This window comes from Protopterus annectens, chromosome 2.part1, assembly GCF_019279795.1.
Source record: "Protopterus annectens isolate FY-2018-M chromosome 2.part1, PAN1.0, whole genome shotgun sequence".
Lineage (NCBI taxonomy): Eukaryota > Metazoa > Chordata > Ceratodontiformes > Protopteridae > Protopterus > Protopterus annectens.
The window spans coordinates 1,528,869,650-1,528,897,163 of NC_056729.1; positions in this window are offsets into that span (position 1 = coordinate 1,528,869,650).

Here is a 27,514-nt window from a genome sequence, read left to right on the forward strand (position 1 = left end):
AACAGGTTTGTAGTCTTGGATCATGAATAGGAGAATGGTGAGAAGGTACAGTAGAAGGGAAAAGGTAGGAAATCTAAAAGGATCTGAAAAAAATATTAAGGTAGAGCACTTTGATGCTAAAGGCCTTTGAAGATGGAACAAAAAAATTACCCCTATAAATGTTATTCAGGAACTATGTGTAGATGTTAGTTTACTGCCCAGTAGGCTGAGATCAGAAGAAGTGAGGAAGCTTTACTTGACTGCCCGAGGTGTTGGTAGTAAAAGGGATAGGTTTTGTGCAATGGTGTCATTTCTATAAATAAAAAAATTTATGTAATCACAGTTTCTGGAAATGACACTGGATGTGAGCTTTAAAGTAAGGAATATTGATTGAAAGAGCTGTATGCTCCACATGGGAAAGTGGGTATGGTTCAATTGTTGCAGAAGATACACAGCAGCTTCAGCTAGTCCTGCACCTCTTCTTTATTAAAGAGTTGTGATTTGGCCTCATTCAGTCAGGGTGAGGGGTAAACTCCCGAACTCTGCATCCTTCAAAAAGGGAACTCTCGCCCCGCTTTGGGACATACCAAAATCCGTCCACATGCCAAACTGCATTCAAACTGCAGATGAACTGTGGTATTTGTCCCATTTCTGTTAACCCCCTTCACCCCTTCCAACCCCACTTTTTGTTGTTTGAACCCTACTGGTCAGCTTACCTCCATCATTAACTAAACTTACCATGTATTTTGATTTCTTCCAGTAGTAATGGAATTTGTAAATTAAAGGTAAACAGATCTAACCAATATCCAACAAATGGACTCCATTTGCCCAAAGCCAGTCTGAGTCCCTAGACTCCAGATATGAGTGAGTCTTACTTATAAAACTCGTGATTATTACTATATTTTCTTGCTTTCTGATTTTTTTCTTTTGTGCATTTCCAGACTAATCTACTTACTACCGAGACCCACATCAATACAGTAACATCTTTTTTCACAAATCCTGCAACATTGACAATAACAGTTCTTGTTTTCCTATATCACCATCTTATGTTTGATAAAACTATCCATCCTTTGCAGTAATCCAAAACTGAAGCCAAAACATGCCGCTTGCTCTCTTGGAAAAAAACAGTTTCTACTTTCTGCTGTCTAGACCCAACAGACTGCTTCCTACCAGGATGAACTCTCTCATCTCAGCACAATAGTAAAAAGAATACCCAGTCAGGAATACCTTCTTACACCCTGCAAAAAGGGAAAAAAGACAATTAATCAATATAGCACAGAAAGCTTTTCAACTTCTTCATTACCAAGATCCCCTTCCCCAACTTTCCTTATGCAGTTTACAATATCTGTCCTTGGGATACCCTCAAGTTATTCTTTCTTTTTAATGCGTCCCCCCAAATCTCTGAAAGACTTGATAACTTCTGTTGATATCTACTCTCTTGTTAAATCAGATGCATGCCCAGGAATGATTACTGCAGTGGCTGTCACTGGTGCTCATTCTCTGTAAAGCCAGCAACAATATTGTCTCATAATTACTGCCTTTTCCAGCTTTACACTGGCAGCATGACCAATACTTGGGACCACTGATTAAGGCTTGGCATTCAGTGCCCACAAAGTGTGCATCCATCTGACTGAGAATGTGTCATCACGTTGCTTCCATGATCCTAATGAGCAAAGTAAAGACAATGGTAGGAACAATGTATTTTCATTGCATACTCTTCAGCTATGAGCTAAAGCTTACTAACTGCAGTGCATGCAATGTCTTGCCGGAAGGCCAATGGGAGGAGGTGAATGAAAGGTAACAGTGACCTAGTGCAGATGCAATCCCCAGCACCCATGTGTACTCACATCCCTTTAAAGTGGGACTTTCCTGCTTAATTTGTCAACATGACTGTTTACAATCTATCTTTTTTGTTAGTTTTACATCTATTAACTAAATAAATCCACAAGGGAGTAGCTAGCCTCTTTTCAGTGTTGAACCAGTGTCACTGTCTGATTGCAATATTTGCTCAGAGTCACACACTAGGCAAATGGGAGCTGAGGAAATCAAAATCCAGGGATACAGGATGAAGCTGTTTAGCACCTTCTGACCCTAATCCACTACACTAACTGCAAGACTATTATCCATTGCTTCATAGAAAACTGAAGTCTGAAAACCAGCCTTAGCATTTTTGTTACTGTAGTTGTGCTTGTGTTGAACTTTGGGATTATATTATCTCTCTGTACAATTGCTATTAAATATTATAAAGCTGTTGGTTTTTATATTGTCTCTGGCCTGGGTCATGCCTGAAAAGGGCCCCTGCACTAGCCTGCCAACGTAGTTAACACATTTGAAATAAGTAAGTAAACAAATTCACATTGCTTAGCAATTAGTTTTGTTTTTGAAATGTTGATATTTCAGTTTTGTTTCCTCATGTAAATTATCATTCTTAGTCGCAATTGTAAAACTGGGCTTCTTCCTCATAATTTTATAGAAATGTTACCAAGACATTATCAAGAACAACTGCAGAAAAAGCTTTAAGGTATAATTTTGGTCTTTAGCACTTCACAGTTTTCATTAGTGAACTTAAGATTTTTTTGTCTGAGATAAATTTGCTTTGTAGAGTTGATGTAAAGCTTGGAAGTGTTAGGATAAAGCAAATGGCTGTCATTACATAATCGCCATCTGTTTTCAGATTTGCTAAATAAAGCACATCTGGTTGCATGAGAAAGCTTGTTTGCAACGGAAAAAACAAATAGATTCAAGACACAGTGCTGCTGCATAAACTCCCAAGAAGGATTAATAAAATGGCAGCAGAAGAAAACATGTAATAAGAGGATTTTTTTAAATAAATAAGTTTGTTCAGCACTGCATTTTCCTGATATATGTCATCTACAGTCCAAAATGCTTATAGAATACCAGGAATTCTGAAACGATGAATCCAAAAACTCAGAGAAGCCAACACTGATTACAGTGCATGTGCAATGAGCACAGAAGCTCATTAACAATGCATGCGGCCAGGCCAATTTATGTGAAAATGAGCTGCCCAATGCATCTGCAGTAGGGACCCATGGGAAGAGCATGTTAGGCCAATGGCCAGAGTAAAGTACAAGCAGCTGCTGCAAAGACTTGCAAAAGTATGTAAACAGTGTATATCAGTGTCAATAAACACAGAAAAGTATGATAGTTATTATCAAGAAAAAGTGTTGTTAGCATCTTTATGAACTCCATGAACAAATGTTACAAATTTGTGTATAAGACCATTTGATTGATTCTTCTGAAGTGTTAAATGCTGAACTCTGGTACTCAGATTTAGCATTATGGCTTTAAGTTAGTCTCCCTTTCACTCAAAAAGTCTCTTCTGATGTCATTGCTTACTTGAAGACAAAGTGATTACCTTCTCTCTGTGCTGAAGCATAAGCAGTTTAGATGCGTACCTGAGTGAACACCTAAAGCTTTTCTGCTTGAGAAATTTTAACTAGGCAAAATATTCTTCTTTTGCTGAGGAACATTGTCAAATAGTTAATGTCAATCTGATTCGGTGTCCTTTATACTGAGAGTTACCTTTGGTAGACACCATCTTTATGATTGCCTTCTTGGTTTTGAAGGTGAGATAAATTTAATGATCCTTCCTCTCGGGAAGGCTGCTGTATTCATTGGTCATGGAACTGATACTTTTTAATTCCTTTCAACTTCAGTAAGTTGTAATGAGCCCTAGCATGACAAGGAACACATAGATTTTTGCTGGAAGGTGACTTAGTTGCTCTCTTCTCCCACTACTAGCCCAAAATATTTATATGGCTGATGTTGTCAAAATTCCCTTAGTCTTCTATGTGATATAATTATTCAGTATTTTACTTTCTGTCTAGTTTTATTCTTCTACTAGGCAGTAATGAATGCATGTAACATTGATTGCAAAGAACCCACCACCACTATAACTTCAGTGGGAATAGCTTTGAGGGTGAGATGTTTTGATTCTCTGGAGCTGTGGTACCAATCCATTGCTTGCCTGATATCCATGATCACCTACATGAGTGAGATAATACCTCCATGAGTGTGCTGATATCCTCTGTGGTAACTTAAATTATATTCCCCACGATTCTCTCCTCCTAATAAATCTGTTAAGCTCCGAGTCACAAGATCTTCATAATCAGCTACATGCAGCTTTAAATGATCATTTATTGTAGAAGTTTAGAACTTGGTTTTGTCTAGGCTTGAACCAAAACCATCTGCCTGATATGTATAACAGATTTCTGTAGATCACAGGTGAACAGGAGGGTGCAATATTTACAAAAATTTATTTTTATAAGGGGTTAAAGTACTGCTGTGGCATTTACCTTCTAAATGAGTTGTACATACCTGGAAGCCAAAAGTTACAGATGTGATATTACTCGTAAAATGTGTACTAATACAAATCGTCTTACTCTGTTAGATGGAATGCATTGGAAGAGACGTAACAAGTTGTTATTCCTCTCGGTGAGCAGTGAGATCCCATATCGCGTACTTTATTTACATCAAAAGATCTAATCCTTGTCAGGGTATAGAAAAGATAGGAGCAACCGAGGGAAGGATTATAAAATGGTGCATGCTGTAAAGCACTTTAAAGGACAGAATGTGAAAAAAACATACCACATCGAACAGTCTGCATGAGAATATGTAGAGAACAGAAAAGTTTAAGAGGAGCATCACAGGGAGAAAGGAGGCAAAAAGGAAACGAGATGAACTATGCATAACCTTCAATAAAAAATGAAAACAGAGAACAGAATGAAAATTGTTAAGCACCTCAAGGGAATCCACATTCAACTGGACACATTATTTCAGAAAATAGATCTACAGGCACAAATGACTACTATTTACAGATACAGGGTGAATGTCTCAGAGGACATGCAAGGAAACATTTTATTTTTTATCACAGAAAATATGCAAAAGGATATAACAGCTTTCTAAAAAACATGAAAAATTAATAGTAAACATGACACAACAAATGCCTGTATGGGACAAATGAAAAGGAATTATTTTTTGGATGTCAAAATATCACACAAGTTATCAGGCCAGTTAAAGAGTGGAATGCCACCTTTAGTATGTACTTATCTAAGAAAATGACCTAGCTCTAGAGACCACACAATTTCCTTACAAATACAATCAATGGTATGTCCACCATGAGCAACCCAGACCACCTTAAACCACACTCACTCTTTTCTATGCCCTGTCAACTTTTGAGAGGGGACCTCTGCCTAGCTTACAGAACTTTGAATGACCTAGTCTTGTGCAACCTCCTTCCCATCTACAAAACTAATTACACCCCATAAAGAAGACATCAGAGGCCAAAACACATGCAAACTCCACAACCCTCCACCCCACATACCACACATAGTCCACACACCTGTGTCTCGCAACCACCAAGGCCTAACTATAAACCCAACATATTAGTCATAGGAGATTCCATTGTGAGAGACACAGATGTCCCTCTCACCAGGCTGAATAAGGAGAAAGTCAGAGTTAGTTGTCTGTCAGGTGCCATAATCTACCATATCACACACGCACTCAAGTCTCTCAACAACAGGTACTGCTATGACTCTGTCATAGTCCATGTTGGGGTGAACGACTTGAGCTGTACCTCCCTGGACTATATGAAGAGAGACATGATTGAGCTTGCTGAATATGTGTCCCAGGCAGGTATGTCCCTAGCCTTAAGTAGCATTCTACCATCACCCAGAATGATGCCTCAATACAAACAGAAAATGATTGACTTTAACATTTGGCTTAGTTTCTGGTGTCATTCTAGGGGGATCTAGTACATGACAGCCTGGTAAGATATGATCGACTGACCACGATGCTTTGCGAGAGATGGTCTGCATCTGTCTCACTTGGGCTTCAGGCTTCGGGCAAAGGCCCTTACCTCCCTCATAGTGCCTTGTTTAGGAAAAGTCATGAGATCGATACAACCAACATAAAAATTTCAACAAAACGCATATTAAAGGTCATGCTGCTAAATGCTAGCAGTCTAAACATGAAAGTGCACTCATTGCAAGCATTCTTAACCCTGGAAGATGCTGACATTTGTGCTGTCACGGAAACCTGGTTCAAAGCTGCAGACAACACTCCAGCCTTATCTGGTTACTCATCCTAACATACAGTCAGACCTCAAACTGTAAGCAACAAAGCCAATGGAGGTGGAGTTTCAATATATGTTAAAGACACACACACCTCCAGGTTGGTCAAACACTATGACGCACAGGAGACACTCCAGGTCCAGTTAACCATTGACAAGACCCCTATTCAAATCATAATTAGCTACAGGCCCCCAAATTTGACTCAAGATGCCTACTCCACCTATGTGGACATCTTTGAATCGATCAAGATTCAACCCTTTACCCTGATCCTGGGTGACTTTAACTACCCAACCATAGATTGGAGAAACCACTCATGCCAGAACAGAAATGCCCAGAGAGTCCTCAATTTTATCAATGCAAATGCCTTGGTACAGCTAGTCAATACCACAACAAGAAGTGATAATATCTTAGACTTGGTATTAACCAACATGAGTAACCAGTAAGATATGACCATAAAGTGGTCACTTTTGAAGTCAGCATCTCCCCAACCCCCCTCTTGCTAGTGTCAAACATAAAAACTTCTCCAAAGCTGATTACAACCTCCTGAGAGATGCTATAAACAGCTTCACAGCCCCCCCTCATAGGAACTGGTACCAATGTCCAGATCTACACCAAAGTACTATATGAGCACTTATATAGATGCATGGAATCAGGAATACCTGACAGGCCAAAATCCTCCTCCTCAAGGAAGAGTAAACTTGTCTGGTGGACATCTGCAATAAATAACCTATATAACAAAAGGAAAATAATTGCTGTCCAGGACCAAGAAGGAGCAGCTGGCCAATTGGAAGCAATCTCTCCTTAACCTGAACAAGCAAATAAGAGCACTAGTGAAATCATCTGAAGCCAACTACGAGTCCAAACTGGCCACATCTACTAGAGACAATCATAAGGCCTTCTTCACATATATCCGCAATCTCAAAGGAAGCACCCAGATATGTTCAGAACTGGTGATCAAGGACACCACATACACAAATGCTGAAGATATAGCCAAACTACTGGCTGACAGATTCAGTGAAAACTTCACCCCTCTACCCCCATCAGTAAATCAGGATATCTCCTGCACCTGCTCCCCTCCCCTTATCTCTAGAGAATGGGTCATCACTGCCCTCTCAAAGGCAAAAAATATAGCCTCCATGGGACCCGACAACATCCCAGGCTGCATCCTACATGAACTCAGTCATGAACTTGCAGCACCATTAGGCATCCTGTTCAACCAAAGCCTGAGTACCGGCTTTGTCCCAGCTGAGTTGAGAACAGCCACTGTTCTCCCTTTACACAAAGGTGGAGCATCCACCGATCAAGGAAATTATAGACCCATCAGCCTAACTAGCCTAATCTGCAAGGCCATGGAACAGATTATCATGGACCTCATTAACAGGGACATTGGCAACCTCTAAACACTCAACCCTACACAGTTTAGCTTTGTCAAGGGAAGGTCATGTCTGTTAAATCTGGTTGACTTCTTTGATACAGTCACCAAAGCCATGGACAATGGGAAGATGGTGCACACTGCCTACTTTGACCTGGCCAAAGCTTTCAACACTATTCTCTCCTCGGGCATAATAGATAAACTCTCTCAACTAGGCATCAATCCATATGTTACCAGATGGGTAGCAAACTGGCTCACTGATATAACCCACCTAATCAAAATAGGGGAAGCCACCTCAAGCAGTAGACCCATAATGAGTGGCATACTCCAGGGATCAGTCTTGAGGCCTCTGTTATTTGGGATATACTTCTGTAAGGTACAGGCCAAAACCAGTGGCCTATGGCTGACCAAGTTTGCATAGGTTTATAGGTTCATAGGTAGATACTAGGCTATCTGCCCTAAGGCATTTATAAGCCTAGCCAGAGTGTATTTGGCTTCCGCCTCCCTATTAGATTAGCCTACTGTGCCTCTGTAAAGTAGTTCACAGAAGGTACCCTTTTAAGATTAGTTTACTGTGCCTCTGTCTAGCAGGGACACAGAAGAGACCCCAGGGGTGAATTTGCGATTTCCCATCCACGCATCAAGATTTCGCTTGAAGAGGGTGAGCAAGGGGCTATGTCTAACATGAATTGGGATTCTATTCCAGAGTGAGGGGAGCCTCTGGGAAATGAATCGGTCCCTCCAGCATGTCCTATTTATTTTTGTGCTGAAGTTTAGGTCCCTGGAGCGTGTAGCTCTAAGGGACTTGGATTTTTTGAGGTGGAGCATGTCCATTAATTCTGGGTTTGACATGGCTTTGTACGTCAGGCATAGATTGCCTCTGAGTAGGCGGTAAGCAACTGAGTAGAGCTGGAGTTTCTTTAGCCAAGATGCATAGGACATCTGTTTGTAGCCCATGATCCTCTTGGTAAGGTACTTTTGGGGTCTCTCCAGTTGCTGCAGGTGTCGAGTAAGGTACATCCCAAAAGGGGCATTGTATTCAATTATGGGCCTGATGAGTGACGAATAGAGGGGCACTATGACCTCTCTTGATCTAGATGCGAACCCTTTCATGATAAGGTGGGCTATATAGAAGGTCTTTCTAACCACTTTGGCGACGTGATTATCAAAGGAGAGATTACTATCTACATTGGTCCCCAAATCTCTAATTACTTCTTCCGTACTTAATGGATTACCACCTATGTGGTAATTTGTGGGCACCTTGTTTTTCCCAAAGGGGATGACTATGCACTTTTTAGCATTTAGCTTGAGGCTGTGGCTCTGGCACCAAGCATCCGTCTCTGTGAGACCCTTTTGGAGGATGCTTGTGTCAGCTGGAGATTCGATTATGGCCCCCAGTTTGCAGTCATCTGCAAACTTTTTCAGCCATAATCCCCCCGTGTTAGCCTGAACCTCAGAGAAGTATATACCGAACAAGAGAGGTCCCAGAACTGAGCCCTGTGGGATGCCACTTGTAACTGGTTTGGATTCGGACATGGCACCTGCGATTCTGACCATGTGGGTTCTATCTCTGAGCCAGTTTGCAACCCATCTTGGGATATAGGGATTGATATTTAAGCTGGTAAGCTTACTTATGATGCCCAAGTGGGGTATTGTGTCAAAGGCTTTTGCGAGGTCCAGGTAGGCTGTGTGGACTACCTTGCCCTCATCTATGGCTTTGGTAACTGTTTCAAAGAAATCAACTAGGTTTAAGAGGCAAGATCTGTCCTTAACAAAGCCAAATTTGGTAGGGTCCAGTGTCTGGAGGCTCCCAATGTCTTTGTTTATGAGTTCCATGATAATACGCTCCATAGCTTTACAGACCAGACTAGTCAGGCTTATGGGGCGATAGTTTCCGGGGTCCGTTGTGGCACCACCTTTGTGGAGTGGGACCACTGTAGCAGTACGCCATTCTTTGGGTACATATCCTGTAGTAAGGCTAAGTTTGAACAGTGACTTAATGTGAGGGTTCAGTTCTTCTTGGAGCTCATGTAAGACACAGCCTGGGACACCATCCGATCCCATAGATGCTGTGTTTTTTGCTTTGGATAGGGCAGCTTTCACCTGTGCATCTGTGATGTCAGGGAGGTTACATTCAGTTGGGATAGGCATTTACTCCTTTGGGGGTGAAGGGGGGGAGAAGTTTGCACTGAATCTGTCTGCCAGGATGTTGGCTATGTCTGTAGGTTCGGTATATTTTGTACCATTATGCAACAATTCAGAGCATATCTGGGAGTTTCCACCCATGTTCCTGACATAACTAAAGAAGGCCTTGTGATTATCTTTAGTGTCTAGGGCAATTTTTCTTTCGAAACTGGCCTTTGATGATTTTATGAGGGATCGAAGTTTCTTGCTAATACTGATCAGAGATGCCTTCCTTTTTGGGATTTTGCTCTGTCATGTAGTAGCTTCCTCCTTCTGTTGTATAGCTTATTCATGGCCGGGGTCCACCGGACTGGTCTCCTGTTTTTGGAGGAGTGAGTCTTGGTTTTATTTGGGATAGCACGATCCATGCATTCCTGCAGGTGCTCATAGAATGCATTTGTAAAGGATTCTGCGGATTGGGCTGTATTATCCTCTGGCCCAGGGGCTTTGAAGGATTCCACCTCAGTCTTGAGAAGTGCAAAGTTGTTTATTGAGAAATTCTTTACAGTGATTTCCTTGGCTGGGGGTGGGGACGGGATATGGATGTCCAGGGAAATTTGTTTATGGTCTGATCTTACCAATGAGGGGTTTACCTCTGGTGTGGAACATAGAGTCCCCATGTTGGTGATGACCAGGTCCAATATGTTGTTCCCTCTTGTGGGAGTGGTGACCAGTTGTTCCATTGTGTTAGAGTTTATAAATTCAAGGAACCGTTGGGCGTGGGTATTTGGGCTTGAGTAGTTTTCCCAGTCAATGTTTGGGTAGTTGAAGTCACCCAATAACATAGTGTTTGGAGAGACCTTCATATTCTCCAGTGTTCTCAGGAATGCCATGTGGGGTTCCTGTAATAGGGAGGGTGTTCTGTAGCAGGCTGCAAACTGAAAGGCAGTTTTGCCCACTGTTAGTTGCACATGGATGGTTTCCGATGCTTCGTGCAGTGCCACTAACCTGGAGGTGTAGGTAGCTTTGATGAATATAGATACTCCCCCTCCTTTTGTGCTTCGGTCCGAGTTTTGGGGCCGAAACTCATGGTATGAGTTATAACCTGGTAGTGCTGGGGTGCTCTCAGGAGCCTTGAACCAGGTTTTTGTTACTGCACAGACATCGATTTTCTCCATACTGAGGAGAGCCTCGAGTGCATGCATCTTGAGGTTTGGACTTCTGGCATTGAGTAGCATTACCTTTCATTTTTTTATCCTTGGGTTGTCTATGCAGGTGGGTTTGTCCTTTGAGCCTTGCCTAAAAAAGGCAAGAGCCTTGGCCAGTATACAAAAGCCTAAGGGTGACAGGTGCAAGCCATCCCTAGCGAAGCAACGTGGCTTGTCAAGCATGTCATCCCAGGCTGACAGACACTGGATCCCCTTTGAATGACACCAATACTTTAGCCAATTGTTGAAACTGATCATTTTGTCTTCATACTGTGGCATCATTCTTGGTGAGGGCAAGATGCTACTCAAGGTCAGGGTCATACCAGCCTGGGCTACATGGTCAGAGAGCTCCTCTATGTCTCTTTTCATGTAGTCCAGGGAGGTACGTCTCAGGTCATTCACACCAGCATGGACAATGACGGAGTCATACTTGCACTTGCTTTGGAGTGACCTGAGTGCTTGCATTATGTGGCGGATCCTGGCACCCAACAGGCAGCTTACAGTGACCTTCTCCTTGTTCAGTCTGGTGAGTGGGACGTCAGTGTGCCGGACAATAGAGTCGCCTATAACAAGTGTATTTGGTGTGTTGTTTGGCCTTAAGGGCTGTGACTGTGAGGCACACTGATTTTGTGAGATATGTGATTTGTGGGTATTGTTGAGGGGTGGCTGTTGCTTGGATATCTGCTTAGGACGTCTTTGCTGTTTAGGCAGATTTTTATTTAGAACCTCCGAGTATGTTTTTGTGTGTTTATGTGTTGGGTACGCAGATGCAATAGGTCTATGTGAGACTGGATTTGTGGTGTGGGTGGTTACCTTTTCCTCCTGACTGACTGTGCCAGTCTTGGGTTGAGAGAGCTCTGCCTCCAGTTTGGCTGTGTAACTGCATCTCTCACATATATTAGAGTTTGTTGGAAGGAGGAGAGGGTTGTCTGTATACATAAGGCAATTGTAACATTGCCTCAAAATTCCCAGATTCACCAGCTGGACTGGAACCTTGAAACTGACCCTTGGACATACCAGATTAGTATAGGGAACTGTTTTTTTTACTGATCAGATTAGGGAAGGGAACTGATTTTTCACTTGATCAGGAAGGACCAATCGGGAGCCTAATACTTATGAGAAGTCAAGGAGGGTGTAGTGCTTTAGTTAGTTAGTGTTTCCTTGTAAGAACTGAGCAAGTGCAGGGCTTTAGAAAGAGAATAGAGTGATTACTTTGAGAGTTTGAACAGTTCCAAGGGCAAAAGTGAAGAGCAGACTTTGTGGAGCCTGGAATAGCTGCTCAGTGTGCAAAACCGCGCAAAAGGAGAGTTGTAGGGTTTTAAGAGAGAGAGATCAAGGAGTTTAGAATTGACCCAGAATGGCCAATAAAACTACAGCTTCTAGGTAGTAACCACTCCACCAGGGACAGGCAGGCTGTTCAGTGTTAACCACTCCCACTGGTGAACACAGAGACTTCCCTTTAGCCCAAGTAAGCACTGGCCTTCTAGAAACTTCCAAACAGTTCAGAACAGCAAATCTGTAACTGAACTTTCTTAACTTTCAGAAAGTGGGAAAAAAGCAAGATTTTTTTTTTTTTTTTTTCTTTTTGTTGTAGTTTAAAGGAAGCAGAGATATACAAGCAGCAAAATAATCACAACAGTGCAATAAATGACCCCACACTTGAGTGCTAGGCCAAAATCAGGTAAAATGCAGTTTTTAGAGAAAAAACGATTTTAAATTAAGTGCAACACAGGAAATGCAGTAAACAGGCTCTAGATGTGTTCCAAGCACTGTTACTGTTACAGATATAAACTTTAGCAAGCCAGAAAATGCCAACAAGTAGGTGGAAAAGCAGTAAAACTTAACAAAAAATCAGAAGAAAATACTTAAAATCACAAAAGTGGCTCCTTTTCTTCTCTCAGCGTTTTCTCCCCTTGGTAGGTGCTTCAGCAACAACTATCAAGCCTGAAAAGATGCCAAAACTACGAGGCAGTCAGGTTTTAAGAGAGGCAGATCAAGGAGATGCAGATGACTGCATGCTGGGCGTGGCCATCAATTCCCATTGTGATATGGACGTCCTCCAAGAGGGTCTCACCCAAATAAATGACTGGTGCCAGAAACATGGCCTCAAGCTGAATGCCAAAAAATGCATCATCATCCCCTTTGGGGAGAGCAATGTCCCCACATATTATCACATTAATTACAATGTCCTAAGCATGCAATCAGTCATGAGAGATTTGGGCACCCATGTTGATAGCAACCTGACTTTTGACCACCATGCTGCTTCCATTGTAAGGAAATCTTTCTACACAGCCCACCTCATAAGTAAGAGTATCTCATCCAGGGACAAGGAGGTTGTAACATCCCTGTATTCTTCCCTTATAAGGCCAATTATTGAGTACAACACCCCCTTCTGCAGGTACCTCACAAAGCACATGCAGCAGCTGGAGAGACCACAAGAGGTTCCTCACCAGGAGAATCCAGGCCCTCAAACATCTACCTTACACAGACAGGCTAAAAGCCCTGCCCTCTACTCAGTTTCATACAGACTCCTTAGAGGTGAGGTCTGTCTGGCATTTAAAGCAATCTCAGATCCCACCTTGATGGGACTGCTGTATATCCACAAGTCAAGCTCCACTCAAATAACCCGCACGCAAGACCTCAACCTAGTCTGTGACATTAATAGGACTTGTTGGCAGGACAGATTTGTGTCCCAGAGATTCCCCCATCTCTGGAATAGACTAGCTCTCCACGTCAAGCAGAGTACCTCATTATCCCTTTTTAAGCGCAACCTGGATAACTGGATGGGAAACAGAAAACACACCCCTGGGATTCCACCTGTGTCCCTGCTGGACAGGGGCTTTGGGTGCTGACTTGCCTAAACATGGACTAAACTCTTGGCTGGGCTTATAAGGGCTTCAGGGCCTGAGAGATTTGGGCACCCATGTTGATACCAACCTGACTTTTGACCACCATGTTGCTTCCATTGTAAGGAAATTGCCCACCTCATAAGTAAGTGACTAGGTTGAGGTCTTGCGTGCGGGTTACTTGAGTGGAGCCTGACTGTGAATTTCCACAGTATTATAAATAGGATCTTCTGGCATGATAGATATCTATTACAGAGAAAACCTCTTTTATATGTTTATAGGTATGTACTAGGCTTATGATTATTAGGGCCTTTGTAAACCTAGCAGTGCAACTCAACCCAATTTGAGACCCTGTGTATCATGGTCATTTATTAGACGGGGGTTATGTTAATAAAGAAGTTTCTAAAGGTTATGTGTGTGAGGGGGTACATTAGTTTGGGCATAGCTACTGCCTGCCTCTGTTTTTCAGAGATATGGGGGTCAGACCCATGGTGAATTTCTAATTTCTCCTCCATTGATGAAGGTTACACTTAAATGGAGTTAGGGATGGACTCTGATTTAGAATGATGGGGAGCCTGTTCCAGAGCATAGAAATCCTTTGAGGTACATATCTGTCTCAGCAGCATGACTTATTTATGTTGCAAGCAAAATTTAAATCCTTGGATCTAGTGGTTCTGATACAGTTAATTTTGCGAATGTGCAAAAGGTCCATCCAGCTGGATCTGAGGATGCCTTTTCTGCCAGACATAGATCACTTCTCCGTAACCTGTAGGAAACTGAGTATAGAGACAGGGCTTTAAGACAAGCCATACAGGAGAATGTGTTTATACCCTGTTTTTTCCTGGTAAGGAACCTTTGTGGGCACTCCAACTGCCACATATGTCTGGTCAGGTACATGCTAAAGGGGCCTTATACTCCAAGATAGGTCTGATAATGGCTACATAAAATGGCAGTATGACTTCTTTGGACCTGGATGCATACCCTTACTTATACTTGGGGCAACATAGAATTATTTTCTTACTTCCTTGGCCAAATGTTGGTCAAAAGCCAGGCTACCAGGTCAACTCTTAGGGGATTTCATTGAATGAGTAATTAGCCTGAGTGGCTGTTTTCCCAAAAAGCACTATAATGCATTTATTGGCACTGAGTTTTAATCTGTGACTTTAGCACTAGTCATTTATCTATGTTAGATACTTTTGTAAGATGTTTGTGTCATGGGGGAATCTATTATAGCTCTCACTTTGTAGTCTTCTGTGAACATGGTCAGCGAAAGGCTGTTGACATTAGCCTTTACCCTCTGAGAAGTAGATGCCAAATAGGAGCAGTCCCAACACAGAGCCCTGAGGTATCCCACTGGTGACTGGTCTCTTAGTGGATGTAGTCTCACCAATACTGACTTCCTGGGTCTCGTCTGTGAGCCAGCTGACAATCCAGTGAGTTATGTAGGGGTTTATGTCCATTTCGGTGAGTTTATCAACTACACCTGCTAGGAGCCTAAGCAAGAAACTCCACACCCTGCAAGCTCTCCTCACTCTGGAGATTGTGGACACACTACCCAACAGTTTGGCACTCTGCTGCGTGCTCTCTTTGAGGTTGTGGGGTATTGTACTGAATGTCTTAGCCAGGTCAAAGTGGGTGGTATGCACTGTGTTCCCCTCATCCTTTGCCTTGGTATGACCTTCTCAAAGAAGTCCACCAGGTTTAGTAGGCATGAGCTTACCCTGACAAAGATAATCTCAGTTGGCTCCAGAGTCTGAAGGTTGTCTATGTCTTTGTTGATCATTTCCATGATAATTCATTCCATGGCTTTACATATTAGACTAGTCAGGCTAATGGGTTTGTAGTTTTTGGGGTCACTTGATGGTCCACTCTTGTGAAGTGGGATAACTATTGCAGTCCTCTAGTCTTATGGTACATAGCCTGCTTTGAGGCTATAGTTGAAAAGTGACTCAAGTGGTCCTGTTAGGTCATGTTTCAAGTTATTCAGGAAGCATCCCAGGATATTATCAGGGACCACTGAGCCTGTTTTTCCTTTAGTGAGTACCACCAGAACCTGCTCATTGCTAATAGTTGGGGTGTATGCTATTAAGTATTTCATGGGAGTAGCAGGAGGGAGTCAGGGTGAAGTTTGAGCTGAATTTGTCAACTAGCAGATTCACTATGTCTATGCTCAGTGAAGTGGCACCACTGACCACCAGTTTGGCACACTGCCTGCTGCGTGTTGTCTTTGAGGTTGTGGACATAACTGAAGAAGGCCTTGGGGTTGTCTTTAGCCTATGAAGCTATCTTGACCTTGTAATTCTTCTAATTGGACTTAATTAGTCCTCTTAATTTCCTGTTTAGTTTAATTACAGAGCTCTTATCATTATGGCAGTTGCAATTCCTGATTTTTAGCCATGACTATTTTTCTTTTGCTATACCCTATTACAGTAGGATTCTACCAGTATGGTATATTTTTAGAGTTTTGGGGTTACTTCTACTAGGTGTAGCAGCCTCTGTACAGCCACATACCAGTTGTACAGGGTTTCTGTGAATAATTCTGCATATGTTGCTATGAACTTGTGGTGAGGAGAGACATTGAATATTAATAAACTATTGCTTAATAATACACAGTTTGCTTTGGAATAGTTCCTAACTGTTAACAGGGTTTGATAGGATTACTGATTTGATTTTTGTTTCAGTGAGAGTTTTTGGTCTGACCCCACCAATAAGGATGTGACACTGAGAGGTGTGAAGAGCTCTCCCATATTGTGAGTTCCAGGTCCAATACATTTGAACCACTGATGGTTGTGTGGACTATCTGGTCAATGATATTTGTGTTAATAAAGTCCAGGAATCATTATACCTGTGAACTTGATGCAGTATATGTTTCCCTATCTATAGAGTGGTAGTTAAAGATTCCAATGAATAAGAGTATTTGGTTTCATGATGAGTATCTCCAGTGTGTCTAGGTATGAGCTATGGAATTCTTGGGACAAAGGGTGATCTATAGCTTGCTAGGATAAGGTATGTGACTTTGTCTATGGTGATGTGCACTTAGATAAACTTCAGGGCATCATCCTGTTTAGCCAACCTAGAGGGCCACTTGTTGGTAAAGTAGATCAAGACTTCTCCCCCTTTTGTCCCTGCCTGTACAGCAGATGGTCTGAATGTGTAGAAGACACTGAAGCCTTGCACTATTGAGTATTTTCTGCGGATTTAAATCATGCCTCAGTAACAGCACAGATGCCTGTATTCTCCAGAGTGAGGAGAGCTTGCAGGGTGTGGAGTTTCTTGCTTAGGCTCCTAGCATTGAGCTACTTTAACACCTTTAAGTTTCTTTGGGTTTTAATTGTTATGTCAGTAGGTTTGTCAATTTGGCATTGCCTTTAAAGCCTTTAAATGGGATGGATAAAGTTTTAGCCAGTATTTGGAAGCCTATGGAGGATGGGTGCGGACAATCCTTTGCAAAGCATTGTGGTTTGTTAACCATGTCCTCCCACGCTAGCAAATATTCAATCCCATGGAAAGAGACCAGAAACTAAGCTAATTATTGAAGCCAGTCAACTTTTGTTCATTCTGTGGCATTATTCTTGCTCAGTGAAGGGCACATACCTGCCTGAGACACATATTCAGAGATCAGTAATGTCTCTCTTCATATAGTCCTGGGAGGTACATCTCATGTCATTAATGCCCACATTGACTATAATAAAATCATACTAGTACCTCTGATGAAGTGACTTAAGTGCTCGTCTAACTTGTCAGATCCTGGCTCCAGATAAGCAACTAACTGTTGCTTTTCCTTGTTCGGTCTGGTGAGTGGATCATCCATGTGTCATACAATAGAGTCCCCTATGGCAAGAGTCCTGGGTAATATGTTTGCATGCCTTATGGGCTTTGCTCTTGGGGCTACACTGGGTGTAGGTATATGTGTGGTGTTTCATGTTGCTTTTGGTGAGAGCTTTAGAAATTGCTAAGGATAGGCATTGCTGTCTATAGGCTTAGGAGGTCTTTGAGGTTTGTGAGGTTGAGAACATGCTGGAGGGATAGTGCCTCAGCATAACTTGGTATGTGTCTGTGGTGGACACTATTTGTGATGGATGTAGTATTGTGTTCTTGACAACTTGTTTGTATGCAGGATTTTTGCCTCCAGTGAAATTATGCATGTGCATTTTCTGTGCAAGACATTTGAAAATTACATATCCATGTTGTCTGGACCTGTATTTCAGTGGGCTGATGTAGGTTATGAACTGGTTCATGTAGCTGCCTCCTTGGGTGGTCTTTGGGGTTTAGGACTAGACTTGGTCAGATTGATCTAAGATTTGCTAATAGTGCCATTTAATATGCAAACTAGCTCTTCAAAGCTTGTTTGTATGTGACTTTGACTTTGGTTTAACAACAGTAAGTTACAGGTTTCAGTTCTAAGGGTAGTTTATAGATAAAAGCTACTCGAGCAATACCAGATTGCCGGGTGGGCACTTTTTGTATTATGGATATATGGAAAACAATGGGTGAAAAATTTACTTAAATAGCTTTCACAACAGACAATAGCAATGAAAGAGAGGAGGGAGGGACTTTGGAAGTCAGATTACTATAAGGGGCGGAAGCCAGACACATAGCCTTTTAAAATCACAACAGGAAAAGGGTGAGAAGGTTGGGGAAAATGCAAGCTGCAATAAGCAGATTTCCTAGGAGAGAGATCCAATCAAATAAAGCCAGTATTGGAGCTCTAGTCTTATAGTTAGAATTTCATAAACATTGGCTTAATGTCACCGTGGGACCTGAGGCAGACACAATGAACAGTAGAAAAACAGTAGCAAAGTAAACAGAATGGCACTGGAATGTCACTTTAGACAGGTAAATGATAAGCACAGTATAAATCTTTAGCAGTAAAACTGGAATATAAACAGCTGTAAAAGTACTAAAGCAGAAATCCTAGAACAAAATTCACAACACTCCTACTGCAATATCATCATAGATTAAGGCACCAGACTATGCAGAAATTTACCAGTAACACTGTTTATGGAAACATATTGTAATAAATGAGTAAATGAGGCTCTAATCTGGCAGTAGTTCATAGTTCTACCATAACCATGAATGAAACTACAAGATTAAGGCCCCAGACATGGGTAAAATACAAGCAGCTAGCTCGTACAAGTAATTCTACTTTTGGAGGTAGAAGTGCAGTATAATGTATAAACAGTATAAAAAAATTTCAGTAATACATAATGTCCCCACAACTGTAAATGAAGCTACAAGACTAAGGTCCCAGAACAAATTAAAAAAATGCAAACATAACTTTTTATGGCTAAAACATGGAGAAAAGCAGAAAAGTACAAAAAAGTATCGCCACTCAGGTCAATATAAGTGCAATTTAAAATATATAAGCATAATTTAAATAAAAGCTTTTTTTTTCCCTTTTGACTGATGACCAGTCATAGGGTTTGGTCCTGGGTCCTCTCCTGTTTGGTATTACTTCTCTGAAGTCCAGTCCAGACAAAGGGACTCTAGCTGACAAAGTTTGCAGATGATTGCAAGTTGGGAGCTATTATTAACTCCCCAAGTGATGCTGACATCCTACAGAAAGGCCTCACTGAGACCAACGACTGGTGTCAGAACCATGGCCTTAAGCTCAATGCCAAAAAATGTCGTCATCCCCTTTAGGAAAAACCCAGTTCCCATGAATTACCATATCAATGGTAGTCCACTGAACACAGAAGGCATTATAAGAGATCTGGGAACACAGGTTGACAGCAACCTCTCTTTTGACCACCACATTGCCACTGTGGTCAGAAACTCTTTCTATGTGGCACATCTCATTAGTAAAGGTTTTGCATCCAGGAAGAAAGAGGCCATTGTCTCCCTCTTCTCTTCCCTTATTAGGCCGATCATCGAGTAACATGCCCCATTTGCCATGTACCTCATTAGACACCTGCAACAACTGTAGAGGCCGCGAAAGTACCTCACAAAGAGGATCCTAGGCCTTAAACACTTGTCCTATATGGATAGACTAAAAAAACTCCCAACTATTCTCTGTCTCATATTGCCTACTTAGCGGCGATCTCTGCTTGACTTACAAAGCCATGTCTGACCCAGCTCTGTTAAAAATGCTACATCTAAAGAAATTCCAATCCCTCTGCACTACACACTCCAGAGACCTCAACCTCATTACCACAATCAACAGAACATGCTGGAGGGATAGATTCATAACCCATAGACTGCCCATGCTATGGGATAGACTTCCCATACATGTCAAGCAGAGCACCTCACTGACCTTCTTCAAGAAAAATCTTGATGAGTGGATGGGAAATAGAAAATTCACACTAGGGATCACTCCAGTGGCTCTACTCGACAGAGGCACTGGGAACTAAGGTCGGGTGGCGTGATGCCAGGGTAATCCTATGGGCTAGGCTTGTAAAGGCTCCAGGGCCATTAGGCTAGTACACACCTATGAACCTATGATGAAAGGCCTGTAACTCACACTTTGGTGCTTTACACACCTCTCAGAGTCTTGAATAAAAGAGCCTCAATCCTCATGACTGACACCGGTGAGGGACATTCACTTGGAACAAAAATAGATACAGACAGTATTTCCAGATGCAGCTCTCTGCACCAAGCACAACTTCCCTTAAGAACACACAGGGAACACAGTCCCATCTTGGGGCTGGGTTTCTCTCTCTCTCTCTCTCTCTCTCTCTCTCTCTCTCTCTCCAGGCCTCAAATAAGACTCCCCACTGACACAGCTATAGAGTTAAGTCTTTGGACAGGTGTTCCAAGCCAAGTCCTCCACCATCCTCTCTGTGAAATCAGTGCTGTCAGTGTCCTTGTTCAAAGTACCTGACAAATGCACTCTCTCTGAGCTTTGGTTTTCACAAACAGACACACACACACACACACACACACACACACACACACACACACACACACACACACACACACACACACACACACACACACCTGGGAAAGGCTGGCAAATCTTTACTAGCTCTACCACCTTTGCCCTGACTATAGTGTAGATACACTGCCACCAGAACACCCACAAAACCAGCTACTCTATGGCTCCTGCCAAGGTACCCAAATATACTGCGTGAAATAAATACTAATATCAATGGTTATGTTGACCAAATAGCAAGGCTTTCAGGAGCAGCCATAGTTTCACAAAATAAATATAAGTACTCTCAAAGGTTAAAATATTATCTAAAAGACCACGCCACAATGAAAAGTTTAAATATATTTAATAATAAATAATAAAAGAATATGAAAATACTAAATATCTATTTACAATAAAGACCAGCATTTCAATCACAGAGAATATTAAAAATAATACAGAGGGAAAGTCTCATACAGATACAGAAAAACAATACTTAACTAATCTCACTATATTTTCCTAACTGATCTAAAGAATTACTATCCCCTAGTTCACTAACTAGAGCAAGGCAAGATGAAGTGAGTGAGTGGTCTGTCTTTGTCAGGTTTCACAAACAGACTGCTATGAGCTGAGTGACATCTCTCACTAACATCTAAATATTTCAGTGCTGGCTACAGAATGACATCACATCTGACTCTGGTTCCCACACTACCCACTTTACTAGAAACTGAACTAGAATCTAGCACATATGTGTCACCATACACACACATAGAGTTTTGTTAAGATATATTTTAGCATCTGGAAGCTATAAAACCATTTCTCAAACTTCCATCATCCTTCCAGGGTAGCAATTAGTTCACCCCTAAGGACAATACAGTAGGATTTCTAGTTCTGGTTTTCACAGACATTTTGTCTCTGGCTGCGAACTGACCTGTGAGATACAATCTTTATGGTCTAAACCAGGTAATTTAATTTCAGACTATTTTTCAAAGTTTGCTGGACTGAGATTAACCTCTTGTCTTCCAGTATCTTCCATTACAGTATATTCATTTCAACAGTTACAACACAGTTTGACATATGGGTGTATTTTTTTCTGTCCAACAGGGCCCACTGTTGGTACAATTTTAACACAAGTAGCTTTACAACTATGTTTTTCAACACAAGCATCTGTACAAATCAGCTTTATATACAAATGACATATAATTCTTTACAAAACTCCAGCTAGCTATGCTGGCATATCTTACACATTCACTGCCCTACTCCTCCTGTCATAGCTGGTACTACCTCACATCATCACAGGGTATAGCTCTGTGCTAACAGAAGAAGGCTTGCTAGGGAAAGATCCAATCAAATAAAGGCAATACTGGAGTGCTAGTCCCATGGTTAGTATTTCAGAAATGTTAGCTTAATGTCTCAGTGAGGATTCAGCATACACAAAATACAAAGAAAAAAATAGAAGCAAAGTAAACAGAAACACACTTGAATGCAGTTTTAAACAGGTAAATAATAAGCAGAATATAAAACTCTAGCAACAAAACATGAATGTAAACAACTGTAAAGGCACTGAATCTCAAATCCTGGAGTAGAGTCCACAATACTGCCATTACTTCACTCCCACCACAGAATAAGGCACCACATTTTGTAGAAATTTACCAGTAACACTGTTTATGGAAAAATGCTGCAATGAATGATTAAATGATGCTCAAATCTGGCAGTAGTTCATAGTTCGGCCACAACTGTGAATGAAACTATAAGATTAAGGCTCCAAACAGGGGTCAAAATACAAACATCTAGCTTTTACAAGCAATTGTACTTGTGGAGAATGAAATATGGTATAATGTTAAAATCTTGCAGTAATACACAATCTTCTCACAACTGCAAATGAAGATAAGTAGTTCCAGAACAAACTAAAACATGCAAACAGATAACTTTTTAGCTAAAACATGGAAAAGGACAGAAAAGTACAAAAAAAACTATAAAAACACAGGTCACTATTAGAGCAACTTAAAATATTTTAACCAGAATTTAAATAAAAGCATTTTTCTTCCCTTTTGATGAAAACCTTGTTTCTCACACTTTGGGGTTTTTTACACCTCCTAGAGTCTTGAATAGACTCCCCTAGATATAAAGCATAGTTGCTCTCTGACCCTTTTTAATTGCAGTCTGGGTAACTGGATGGGCAATCATAACTACACTCCTAGTTTAGACCCTCCTGCCATCATGGAAAGGGGATCTAACTGGGTCCAAATTAACTCATCCATATGGGGCGGGGGGACTGGTACTAATTTCATGTTTTGGTAAATTCAATGTGGAAGCATGTGGCAGACTACAAATGGTTCACTGGATCAACAGCCTAGTATGAACCTATGAATCATGATTAGTAGTTTATCAAATATGAAGGAGTGTGGGCATTCTATGTATAAAAATTAATTTATTAGCTGCTATAGACATGCAAGCTGTCAATTCTGTAATAAACTGTGTATGGAAGGTGTCTGCATAATTAGGTCAAATATATAATCCAGTACTGGATTCAACTGGTCCCAAACATTTCTAATAAGGCTGAAGAATAATTATCTGAGGTTATTATTATGGCTATGGAGTTTTCTGGATTTCTCCTGTTGCAGATGCATACTCTGGGACTTGTCACCACTACAGATGTAGGTATTTAGCATAACATTTTCAGTAGTCTTAGCCATTACTGACATCACTGTTATCTCATGTCATGTTTGATAGTAGTTTCCAATATGCCATGGATTATTTGCTATACACCACAGTACAATCGTTAAGGTTCTATTTGGACTGGGCATTCCATGTCTGAAATGAGAACATGAATCAGCAGACCTAATGATATGATGGTGGAGAAAGTACAATAGTATCACTCATTGCATTTGCAGTGATACTAAAAGCTAGTCTTGTTTGGGTTAAGTATTATAGAAACAGTAACTGTTACTATACAATGAGTATTATTAAACCATTAAAATAACTGTTTTCTTCTACAATCAGGAGAGTTACCAGCTGAACTGTTCAGGCCCTGTAAGGAATGATACCAAAATAAGCATTATTTTTTTAATTAACTAACAGCATGGTTTATACTTTTGTATGTGTTTTTTTCAGTGAGTGTTTACTGATGGAAATGGGGTTAAGTCCACTATAGACACGAGATCCAGAAAATGAGGGATAATATATTATTCCATAGTCTTATAATGTAAAGCATTTTAAAACAGTGCTTTTGATCTAAATTGAGAATTTCAAGTTGCACTGCATACATATTTAATGACAATGCAATCCTGCTGCCTGAGTACATTTAAAATACATTCAGGTGGATTGGCTAAGCATCCTTCAGAGGTGGGAAATAACCTCTACAAATGCTTAAACCAGGTGCTGGACATAACTTAAGCCATTTGTGATTGACACGGGAAAGTGTAATCACAAATCTGTAGTCTGATTTGTTTTTAAAGGCTAAGATTGTTGCATTTTTGAGAATCCACTTTCCATTTAGATATAGCAATCTTGAAGTTAACATTTTGCATAGAAAAGTAACAATTTTGTGAGAGCACTGACCCTCGACTTTGGAAAGGTAAAGGAACAGTAAGCCACCATTGTAAAAAACTTTAACAGTGAAACAGTGAGTTTTGATTGCCACAGTTTCACTGTCAGTTCAGTACTTAGTGATCACAGTTTCAAGTCTCCAAAGCTACTTTTTCATTTCTTGACATATGCATTTCTATAATGTTAGTATCATCTCTGCAATGCACTGAAGTCTGACTGTATTAGACACCATCACCGAAATGCAAATCTATTTTAGTGCTGTATTTGAATAGGCATGTAGCAGATGTGACAGCATGTCAGTAGCCATATCTTGATTAATTATTTATAACTACATATGTACAATTTTGCACACTATATCCTTGGATCATGGCTGAAAAGGGTCATTTGACCAGTCTTCCATGTCAATTAACAAACAGACACTGCACAGGAATTAACTAGGTGTCACGAACTGAGCAATAGGCTAGACATGGGCAGCTTTTCATTTTCATGGAACTACATTTGTTTGCCAGTTTATATCACTAACAGTTTCAGCATAATATAGAAGTCAGCAGTTTCTGAAGAGGAAATGAAAGCATTGCATAATTAGGCAAGGGATTTTATTAAAAGCACTTGGGCTCTGTGGTGCAGTTCAGGAAGCTGGAAACAGGATATGCATGCACATATATATATATATATATATATATATATATATATATATATATATATATATATATATATATATATATATATATATCTATATATATATATATATATATATATATATATATATATATATATATATATGGGTTTACTGTATAAGTTCAAAAATACACTTCTTCAAACTCACACAGTAGACCCTGGGTTATGCGAAAGTGCACTTAATCGAAAGTGCACTTTCGCGAAACCTGCTTCAGCGAACAGGCTACTACTGATTTTAGTGCAGTACTTACAGACCTTAGAGTTAGGGCACGGGTGATGGTAAGGGGATAGCTAGTATGGCTATCCCCTTACCATGACCCGTGCCCTAACACTAAGGTCCGTGACTACTGCACCACAGTGGAGGACAGGCTATCCTCCACTGTGGTGCGGTAGTCACAGACCTTAGAGTTAGGGCGTGGGTCATGGTAAGGGGATATCCCTACTAGCTATCCCCTTACCATTACCTGCGCCCTAACCCTAAGGTCCGTAACTACTGCACCACAGTGGAGGACATAGCATGTTTTCCTACTGTCCTCCACTGTGGTGCGATCCGTTCGTAGAAGCTGAGTTCGCGAAAGTACACTTTCGAATAAGTGCACTTTCGCGTAACTGAGCAGTCTACTGCTCTTTTTCGAATACGTAGTATTCGATGAAAAGCAGTAGACCCATGTGTGTGTATATAGAGAGAGAGAGAGGGAGGGAGCTAGATAGCTATATAGATGTGTGTGTGTGTATTTATATCTATCTGCATCTATATCTTAGCCAAAAAATAACAAAGCCTCCACCGCGGCCAACCTAAGAAACTAGATAAAAACTTTATTCCACAGGATAAGCGCTTTCACACATAGTGCTTCATCAGAGCCACAACGAAACATTGCAGGTGTACATATATATATATATATATATATATATATATATATATATATATATATATATATATATATATATAAGGAGCATTAGTCACTTAATCAATTAAGATAAATACCAATTACTGATGTATACTCCATTTTTTTCAAGGCAGGTTTTAAAGGTACAGTTAAATTCAGACCTGGCAGCTTATCTGCCTGCAACCTCAATATCCATTTTGCGTCCACATTCTCTAACTTAACATTAAAATCTCCTTTCTGTTTATTAACATGCACAATTTGCAAAACGTAAAATACAAAAGAATGATCAGAAGCCACTGAAATATGCTTAGCTAGGGCATTCAACAAATGTATACATTTAATATCTCATATAGGCTGCAAAATGCGCTCTTTAAACATTCTAATGGTCTTGCATCCTTTTCAGTCTCTCAGCACAGCAGGCATTGACAGCTATAAAAACTTCAACACCAAGTACATGTGTTCTGAGTTCTCACAACTGCCTCCAGAAATATGTCAATAACTTGTTCAAAGTAACTGGAGTAATTTTAGTCTCTGAACATAGTTTGCATTTTCCCACAGTAACTAAAACAGTTTTATCTAGTAGCTATCTCAGACTGCTAAAGCTTTGAGCTATTAATAAGCAGCTCTCTGAGCCCAGAATGCAGGGTTTGATTCCTTTCATCTTCATTTCTGCATGACGTGGGCCTGAACATTTATTTATTTATCTGCATTTGTTTACCAGGATAGTGTACTGGGCCAAAGAGCCCATTTTCAGTGGTAGACCTAGGAAGAAAAGCTCTACAGGTAATAAGAAACAGAAAACATACAATAGATACAATAACAAGTGCATAACATAAAGCAAATACCTTTGGCACAAGTACATTACTGGAGAATAAATAGCAATAGTCTGACATGAAGTAGATACAATTGGAGTAAGTTTGTTACAGGGCTATATACAGTTGGAGTAAGTTTGTTTCAGGGCTATATACAGCCTAGTCAAGCAATTAAACCTCAAAAAAGGGCATAGCAAAATTATTTTAAAATGGGTGGTGAAAGCCAAACAAACTCTGGCTAGGCTTATAAATGCCCTAGGGCAGATAGCCTAGTATGAAAAAAAAAAAATTAAATTTAAATAATAACAAAAATACTTTATTCAGCACATTGCATAAAATTACTAACAGGTGAATTGCATTAAAAAATGACACACGATTCTACATTGCATAAAAATAAAATGAAAGTTCTAACAGTGGTTAATATTGATGCTTATACCTGGCCTTAGTATAGATAACTCAAACAGCATAAAGTAGCAAGGCATTACACATTGTATTAAGTATATGACATGTCTAATATGAGTATCTCTGTTAGGTAGAGGCTGATTGTGGTTTGAGGGAAGGAGATAAGATGCAGGTACAGTTCCATTTGGAAGATGGTCTGTTAGGGAGGTTTTGAAAATGTTAGGATTTTTTGTAGTTCTAATAGTCAAAGGTAGGGCGTTCCAGGCCTTGGCCACAGAGCAAGAGTATAGAAGCTGTCCAGCAGACAGGAGTGTTTTGTCAACCAGCAAAAAGTGCCGATTCTCAGATCTCAGAGCCCTATTTGGTTGGAATGAACTGAGAATATGGCTAAGGGCAGGGCAGTCTGATGGTCTAAAGATTATTTTGTGGGCTGTATTCAGTTGTAGGTAGGGGAGATATTAAGGCAGTTTAAGCCAGTTGAGATAGTGAAGATCAGTACACTGGTGGGTAAAATGTTTGGTGTTAGAGGCAAATTTAGCAACTTTCATGTAACAAGTTTCTAGTTTAGCTTTTAGGGAGGATGAGAGTTTAGTAAGTAAAGATGCACCATAGAGTAGGAAAGGTAGTAGGTAAGTGGAAGCAAAGACTTGTTTAGTGGAGGGGCTAAGGACGTTTTTGTGCTAATAGAGGATCCCAAGCTGTTGGTGTACCTTGCTGA